Source organism: Microtus ochrogaster, chromosome 5 (genome assembly GCF_000317375.1).
Source record: "Microtus ochrogaster isolate Prairie Vole_2 chromosome 5, MicOch1.0, whole genome shotgun sequence".
In the NCBI taxonomy this organism is placed as follows: domain Eukaryota; kingdom Metazoa; phylum Chordata; class Mammalia; order Rodentia; family Cricetidae; genus Microtus; species Microtus ochrogaster.
The window spans coordinates 32,459,118-32,468,246 of record NC_022012.1 but is presented as its reverse complement, the minus strand read 5'-3'; positions in this window follow the sequence as shown (position 1 = coordinate 32,468,246).

The following is a 9,129-nucleotide window of genomic DNA, read 5'->3' as shown; positions in this document are numbered from 1 at the left end:
TTCCTCCATCCCAACCATCCCATTCCCCCAAGCTCTCCCCATCCTCCCCTTCTCACTTTTCTCTCCCCATTTCCCCTTACTCCCATCCCATCCCCATGCCCAAGTTCCCAATTTTTGCCCAGCAGTCTTTTTTTTATTTTTTTTATTTTCAAGACAGGGTTTCTCCCTAGCTTTTGGTTCCTGTCCTGGAACTAGCTCTTGTAGACCAGGATGGCCTCGAACTCACAGAGATCCGTTGCCCAGCAGTCTTATCTACTTCCAAGATGAAATGGTTTGGTTTGAGTGCTAGGATATAGGCCTTAGAGAAACTTAATAAAACATATCATAGAGATATTCAGATTTAGACAGAAGAAATTAATGTAGATCCAATTTCAGCACTGCACTATAAGTTTAGAGACAAACAGCCTAATGTTTTCAAACAACCAAACAATATATCCAGTAACTTATCTGTAATTTCCAAATGATAGACTTTATAAGAACTAATTTAACTCCTGTGTCAATGTTAGATTTAAGGAATTTCAAAGAAGCAGTAGTCTCATATGGCATGCATTCACCTATTGTGAAGCAAATGTTAAAGTCGTGGTCAGTTTGTAATAGAATTATCCCTAAAGACTGGATAGACTTGGTAAAAGCTGTTTTAGAGTCTGTTCCATAATTACAATGGAATACTTGTTCAAAGGAGGCTAAGGTTATTAAACATTGGAGTATAGCTAGAGGCATGGAAATCTCCCATGATGAACTTCTTGAAGAAGGCGATTATGCTAATATAGAAAGGAAATCTTTATATGATGACCTCATTCTGGCTATACTCCAAACAGCATCTTTGAATGTTCAGGTCAAAATTGGAGAAATAGGAAAGATAATTGAATCATTTTCTGAAGTTATACAAGGCCCAAAGAAAGCCTTCATGGATTTTTTACAAAGATTGACTCTAACAGTAAATGGGATGATACCAAACTCAGGAGCTAGACAAATAATAATTGTATCTCTGGCTACTGAAAATGCTAGTGCTCAATGTAAAAGGGTAATTAGGCCATTAAAGGCAAGGTCAGTACCCTTGGATGAATGACCTGTGATACAATCAATATTGAATCTTATTATCATGATGATGTTTGTATAGGAGAGGTAATTTCTAAAGGTTTGAGAAAAAAATTTCTACATCATCAAGTGACAGAATTATGACAAACAAGGTCACCTTAAAAGGGATTGTAAACTTGGCATTCCTAGAAACAATGATTTTTCTAAGAATATTTCATTCAAAATGCCCCTCCCATCTGGATTATGTGGAAGGTGTGACAAAGGCAGGTATTGGACTAAAGAATGTAGATCAACAAGAGATATTCAAGGTAACCTTTTGCCACTGGGAAACTCTATCAGGGGCCTCTCTGTCCCCTATGCCAAATGTGGTTCAGTCGTTCACTGTCACTTTAGGAGATACTTTTTCCCAGAGCAATTAAAGAACCTAATGCCCCTTGTATCCCTAGTCTCTCCAAGGCCTTTATCATAAAGGGGTGTTGAATTTTGTCTAATGCTTTTTCAGCATCTAATGAAATGATCGTATGTTTTTTTTTCTTTCAGTTTATTTATAAGGAGCAGAAGGAGAGAGAGTACGAGCATGGAACTCAGGACCACGAGGGGTGCACCCACACACTGAGACAATGGGGATGTTCTATTGGGAACTTAGCAAGGCCAGCTGACCTGGGTCTAAAAAAACCTGGGATAAAACTGGACTCCCTGAACATAGCGGACAATGAGGACTACTGAGAACTCAAGAACAATGGCAGTGGGGTTTTGATCCTACTGCACGTACTGGCTTTGTGGGAGCCTAGGCAGTTTGGATGCTCACCTTACTAGACCTGGATGTAGGTGGGTGGTCCTTGGACTTCCCACTGGGCAGGGAACCCTGATAGCTCTATGGGCTGACAAGGGATTGTCTTGATTGGGGGAGGGGGAGGGAAATGGGAGGAGGTGGCAGGGAAGAGACAGAAATCTTTAATAAATAAATAAACAGAAAAAAAAGAACCTAATGCCCATTTTAAGAAACTATACAGCTCTAGGTCTTATATAGAGCATTGATATAAGAGAAAGCAAAAAAAAAAAAATCAGGAGAAACCATAAAGCAAGTATTTTAGCAAACTTCTATAATGAACAAAGACCAAAATTAAAAATACAAATAAATGACATTGTTATTGAAGTTCTGGTAGACACAACTGCAGAAGTAACAGTAAATTATGCCAGAACCATGTCATCTGAATTGCTCTCTTTAGGGGGTAATGTCCAGCTTTCAATGATTGGAACTTTATGTTAGTAAAACAGAATGTGAGATGAGTCAAGTGTATAGGGCCAAAATTACAGAGAAAAAAATCAAAGCTAATTTATGATCTCAATTGAAACTTATAGATCCATAGACTTAGCACTTGAGGAAGTGGAAGACTCCCAAGACCAGGAAAGAGAAAAAAAAAAAAACTATAATCCTTTTGATTTGTGAGAAGTGGATCCAGCTTTTATGACTCTCTTGATGTTCTGAAGTTTGTATGAATCTTCATTTTATAAAAAGACATAAATGTAAGCTGGGCGGTAGTGGCGCACGCCTTTAATCCCAGCACTTGGGAGGCAGAGGCAGGCGGATCTCTGTGAGTTCGAGACCAGCCTGGTCTACAAGAGTTAGTTCCAGGACAGGCTCCAAAGCTACAGAGAAACCCTGTCTCGAAACCCCCCCCCAAAAAAAAAGACATAAATGTTTCAGATATATTAGCATTATTAATCTATACTGAAATCCATATTGTAGAAAAAGCAGTTAAAAGGTATTGTAAAACAAGAGGTGTAGAATCACATCCTTGAGTCCTTGCAAAACTTATAGATTTGGGTTAAGCAGCCTCTATTCAGAAGGCAGTCAAAAAAATTTCAGATCTTGAGCTTGTGACCTGAACACATTTGTCATTGCTCTATTATCTTGTCAGAACTCTATTTAAAGTCTGAACTCTGAATACTGAAATCCTGGTATAACAATATTATAGAAGGGGGAAGAAATCCTGCATTATTTTCTTCTGGCAGTCCAGAATATTGCTTAAGAACAACACTTTCTCGAGAGCATAAGCATGCTCAGAGGAATAGAGACAGAGTTTGTTTTCCCCCTTTTCTCAAGGATAACAAAAGGGTTAGTAGAGAACAAAAAACAGAAAACAATGAGAAAGCCAGGTACAGTTACTGTTCAAGCTTTTCAGACATAAACAAATGGAACAAAACAATAATGGATAGCAGTCAAAACACAGACCAAGACAAAGAGCATTCATCCACATACCCTTTTCTAAAGCTCTAGACTGTTATGCCACCTCCTGCGGAGTCTATGTGGTCTCTCACATAAGATATGGTACAAGTTTCAGGGAAGAGTGCCTGCAGAAAAGGTGTGCATGTGCTGTGCTTCTGCATTGGAGTCCTTGCACTTTTGGCATTGCCTGCTTATGTTCTAATAAATACAGTCTGGTTTCTTCTGGAAGGGAAGATAGTATGTATAAATTTCCAGAGTCTAATGATGGGACATTACCATATACAGGAGTATATGATGCTAATGGAGGAAGATGGGTTAACATTCAAGGAAAAAGAGATTTTCAGCTTTAATCTGGTGCTTAGTAAATCAAGGTCAAAAGGCAAACTTAATTAAGCATTTAAGATAAATTCAGCAAAAAAAATGGAATAAGAATAGAAGAGAGAAATAAATGCCTGTATCTTCTTTAGATTGGTTTTGGAGAAGGTTTGAAAAGGTTTTAGAAATATGGAGAAGGAAAGAAGTAGTTCTTCTGCATAGATTGCAGAAATATAAAAAGACTGTGTGACTATTAACAACTGCTGTGCTTAGCTCAAAATGGCATGAACTCATAGCCTAGATAAAGATTTATATCAAAACTAATACCAAGCCATTTCTAGCATGACCAGTCACACACTCACACACATCTGTCTGATGAAACTCTGTTCTCATGTATCTGATATAATGATTCTAAGAAAAATCTGTATCACATGAAAAAACAATACATACTGTAAAGCAATCTTTTCTGTATAAATGATGTGTCTCATGACTAGTAAAGATGCATTCAGATGCAATTCCTTTGAGTTTTGTGTCTGTTTGTCATTCGCTGACTCCTTTCCCACCTTTTCCTGAGACCAGGTCCCTTTGGTCCCAGTGCCCTTGCTGAGCTGATCCATCAGACTAGACTAAAAATACCTTTGCAGGAAGCCATGAAACACATTTTCAACATATTACAAAACCTGGAGAATTAAAGTTGCCTTTCTTTAGTACCCTTCCCTATAAAAATTTTTATACAGTAGTAAATGTCCTACTTTGGTAACTCTGGCAGTTAAAATATTTTTAAGAAAATTTATAAACAGCTTTTTACTGTTTCATTGACCTATACTTATATTTACTTTTCTACTAGAGTTACTTTTATTTATATTACACAGTGAGAGTGACTACTTTTGTATATTTACATGGTGCATCTACTTTTCTACATATACACTGTGCTACTGCATCTTTGGCAGGACTCCTTTTTTTTTCCCCTGAGGTTACTCTCAGCACCTCCACTTTTACCAAGAGTGCTCTCATCACTTGCAGTGTCCTCCATGGGCTCTCTTGTATCTGATTTTGTTGGGCATTTTTAAATATTTATTTATTATGTATACAATATTCTGTCTGTGTTTATGCCTTCAAGCCAGAAGAGGGCACCAGAGCCCATTACAGATGGTTGTGAGCCACCATGTGGTTGCTTGGAATTGAACTCAGGACCTTTGGAAGAGTAGGCAATGCTCTTAACCACTGAGCCATCTCTCCAGCCCCCCCTAGCCTTTTTATTCTTAATACCTTAATTCGTCACATAAATTCCAATTTTGGTGCTGTTAAGTGCATGGTTATTTGATCCCAATATAACCAAAAACCCCCTACAGAATCAAGAATTTCACTCAGGAAAAAATCAAAGGGGGATGTGAAATTAAAACAGAAACAATATATCTTGCTAGTTAAGGTTTCTGTTTGAAGTTAAGACAGTTAAGAATAAGTTTGAGTTTGTCCCGTGCAGGTTAAGGTTTCTAATGGCAATTAAGAATGAGTTCCTGTTTCTTAAATCTGATGTAAATGGCAAAACATGTTTTTAACCTACACTAAACCTGCAACCCCATCAACATGATGTGTATCTTCACCCTTGTTCCTTCCTGATCATTGTACTTTTCTAACAATTCATAACAGCCAACTCTTCTGCCCCTGTAAACATTTCATCTCTTCTATAAGAGGAACCTAAAGAGGCAAATAAGGGCTCTTTTCTAAACTCCTGACTTAGGGAGAGACAGCCATACTGGCCAGTTCTGGGTATAGCCCAAAATAAAGCTTACTTTAGCTGGACAATCTTAGATTCAAAATTACTTCTCACAATTCCAAGGTTTAGCAGAACCCTCCCAGTACAGCAAAAGAACTCACCCAGGGACTATTAGGCTATTGGGTGCAAAGTAAGTCCTGGTTATCAGATATGCTGACCTCTCAAGCATTCTCTTTTATACTCACTATGGTCTGACATAAGCTCTTTTTTATTTTTATTTTTTTTATTTTATTATTAATTTATTTATTAAAGATTTCTGCCTCCTCCCCGTCACTGCCTCCCATTTCCCTCCCCCTCCCCCAATCAACTCCCCCTCTCTCATCAGCCCAAAGAGCAGGCAGGGTTCCCTGACCTGTGGGGAGTCCAAGGACCTCCCACCTCCTTCCAGGTCTAGTAAGGTGAGCATCCAAACAGCCTAGGCTCCCACAAAGCCAGTATGTGCAGTAGGATCAAAAACCCATTGCCATTGTTCTTGAGTTCTCAGTAGTCCTCATTGTCCGCTATGTTCAGCAAGTCCGGTTTTATCCCATGCTTTTTCAGACTCAGGCCAGCTGGCCTTGGTGAGTTCCCAATAGAACATCCCCATTGTCTCAGTGTGTGGGTGCACCCCTCGCGGTTCTGAGTTCCTTGCTCGTGCTCTCTCTCCTTCTGCTCCTGATTTGAACCATGGGGTTTGAGTCCGGTACTCCAGTGAGGGACTCTGTCTCTGTCTCCTTTCATTGCCTGATGAAGGCTAATATCCAGGAAGGTGACTATATGTTTTTCTTTGGGTTCACCTTCTTATTTAGCTTCTCTAGGATCACGAATTATAGGCTCAATGTCCTTTATTTATGGCTAGAAACCAATTATGAGTGAGTACATCCCATGTTCCTCATTTTGGGTCTGGCTTACCTCACTCAGGATAGTGTTTTCTATTTCCTTCCATTTGCATGCAAAGTTCGCGAAGTCATTGTTTTTTACTGCTGAGTAGTACTCTAATATGTATATATTCCATACTTTCTTCATCCATTCTTTCATTGAAGGACATCTAGGTTGTTTGCAGGTTCTGGCTATTACAAACAATGCTGCTATGAACATAGTAGAGCATATACTTTTGTTGTATGATAGGGCATCTTTTGGGTATATTCCCAAGAGTGGTATTGCTGAGTCCAGGGGTAGTTGATCCCGAATTTCCTGAGAAACCACCACACTGATTTCCAAAGTGGTTGCACAAGTTTGCATTCCCACCAGCAATGGATGAGTGTACCCCTTACTCCACAACCTCTCCAGTAAAGGCTATCATTGGTGTTTTTTATTTTAGCCATTCTGACAGGTGTAAGATGATATCTTAAAGTTGTCTTGATTTGCATTTCCCTGATCGCTAAGGAAGTTGAGTATGACCTTAAGTGTCTTTTGGCCATTTGAACTTCTTCTGTTGAGAATGCTCTGTTCAGCTCAGTGCCCCATTTTATAATTGGGTTGATTAGCCTTTTACAGTCTAGTTTCTTGAGTTCTTTATATATTTTTGAGATCAGACCTTTGTCAGTTGCGGGGTTGATGAAGATCTTCTCCCAGTCAGTAGGTTGCCTTTTTGTCTTAGTGACAGTGTCCTTTGCTTTACAGAAGCTTCTCAGTTTCAGGAGGTCCTGTTTTTTTTTTTTCCCCCTGAGGTTACTATCAGCACCTCCACTTTTACCAAGAGTGCTCTCATCACTTTCAGTGTCCTCCATGGGCTCTCTTGTATTTGGTTTTATGTTGGGTACCACATTTTGGAACCTGCCGAAGAGACAACTGAGTTATATGGGTAGGGGTGTGAATACTGAGAAAAATAAAGAAGATATGATAGAATTGGGAGGTCTGCCAGTCAATACCAGACAGCAGCCATGAGTTTATTTCTAAATTTACTGATACACAAACTAAAGGCAAAAACAGGACAAAGAATCATAGACAGCTATATTATGCTAGACACTATGTTAACCACAACCCTGTTTCTGTCTTTGCTTCTCGGAACAAGAAGTTTCAATATCACGTGTCTACTGCTAGCAATAGTCAGTTGTTTTTTTTTTTTTTTTCCATTACGAATTTGCTTTCAGCTGGCATCAACAACTTGCACTTAAACTAAACAAAGAGTTCTGTCTCATGGGCTTAATCAGAACATTCTCACAGCCCTCAAGGAGAATTGGAGCAAACAAGCTTGTAATCTTTTGACTTACAAGTCAGAATGGACTCCAGGTGGAAACTGAGTCACATATGGGCTCTCACACCTGCTCCAGTACTTTTGTCAATAAAGTAGTACCTCTGGACTACAGTGATTCTAGTTACTATCTTACAACCCAGGCCATCCTGGCCATTTTCATCTTCACTGTTATCAGCATCCACCACCAACAGATTACAAGCCTTGACTCAGGACCTTCAAGTTTTACTTCTCTTCTCAATTCCCTTTGGTGGAATGAAGTCAGGTGGACAAAGGCAAAAGAGTTAGTTTATATGATTGACAACTAGTCCAAGCCTAGAGGGTGGGGTAGATCTAGCTGGATGAAAAGATTGAATGTGGTATGGGAGAAGTGTATGGGGTGGGAGATAGGTAGTGAGGATCCTGTTGGAATATTAGATATTGGCTGTGACACAAGTTGAGGTGATCAGAATAGGCAGGTAAACTGGGGAGAGGACTCTTGCTGCATATGGTATGTTAAGGAGCAGACTCAGATGCAGAGGTCAAGATTCACTTGGCCTGACCTTAGAGAAGATAATGAGAAGTGTGAATTAGTAGAGAGCTTGATTGGAGTGTGGAAGGGACCTTGTAATAGTTTCCTGTAGGGAAGTCCCTGATGTAAACCTAAAGGTTAGGTGCAATGCAGGCAAGAGCTGTCAAAAAAGCTGAGACATTGAATGTGAGACCAGATCTAGTTATTGGAGGGGGAATATTGGAGAGATGGAATGAACAGTGAATTCTTGTTCTTCTGAATATAATGATTCTTTCCACAGAAGTTAATTAATGAATACATCACAAAGGTTTTTTTCTGCTATTTTCAGCTACCTTTATAGACTAGTAGACTTGATATATATTAATTATCATTCACTAGGTCATCATGCCAAAGATTTCTGATGTTTGCTCTTCTTCAGAAGACATTAGAACCAGATTTAGTCATAGTGTGATAAGGCATACTTCAAAGGATTTGATTCAGCAGTCATGTAATTGACCCACAAAGTTTGTATATTGAAGAAATTTTCAAATGCTTTTACTAGGAGAATTACAGGTTAAAAAAAATCTTTGATACCAGTAAAGCATACCAGAAACAATGGAAATAAGACACCATTTGGGTGTATCGCTCCCAGGTCTATCTACAATCTATGCTACTGGGTACGACTCCTGACTAGGGAAGAAGTTTCCCCACCTTAGTTAATCTCACTGCAATACTCACAAATTAATTATCACATTTATATCATAATAAAAGTTCTAGTTTGATGAATGAAAAATAATTATCAACAGTATTGAGATTTTTTATTTTTTTTAATTTATTTATTTATTGAGGATTTCTGCCTCCTCCCCACCACCGCCTCCCATTTCCCTCCCCCTCCCCCGATCAAGTCCCTCGCCCTCATCAGCTTGAAGAGACATCAAGGTTCCCTGACCTGTGGGAAGTCCAAGTACCGCCCACCTCCATCCGGGTTTAGTAAGTTGAGCATCCAAACTGCCCAGGTCCCCCCAAAGCCAGCACATGTAGTAGGATCAAAAACCCATTGCCATTGTTCTTGACTTCTCAGTAGTCCTCATTGTCCGCTATGTTCA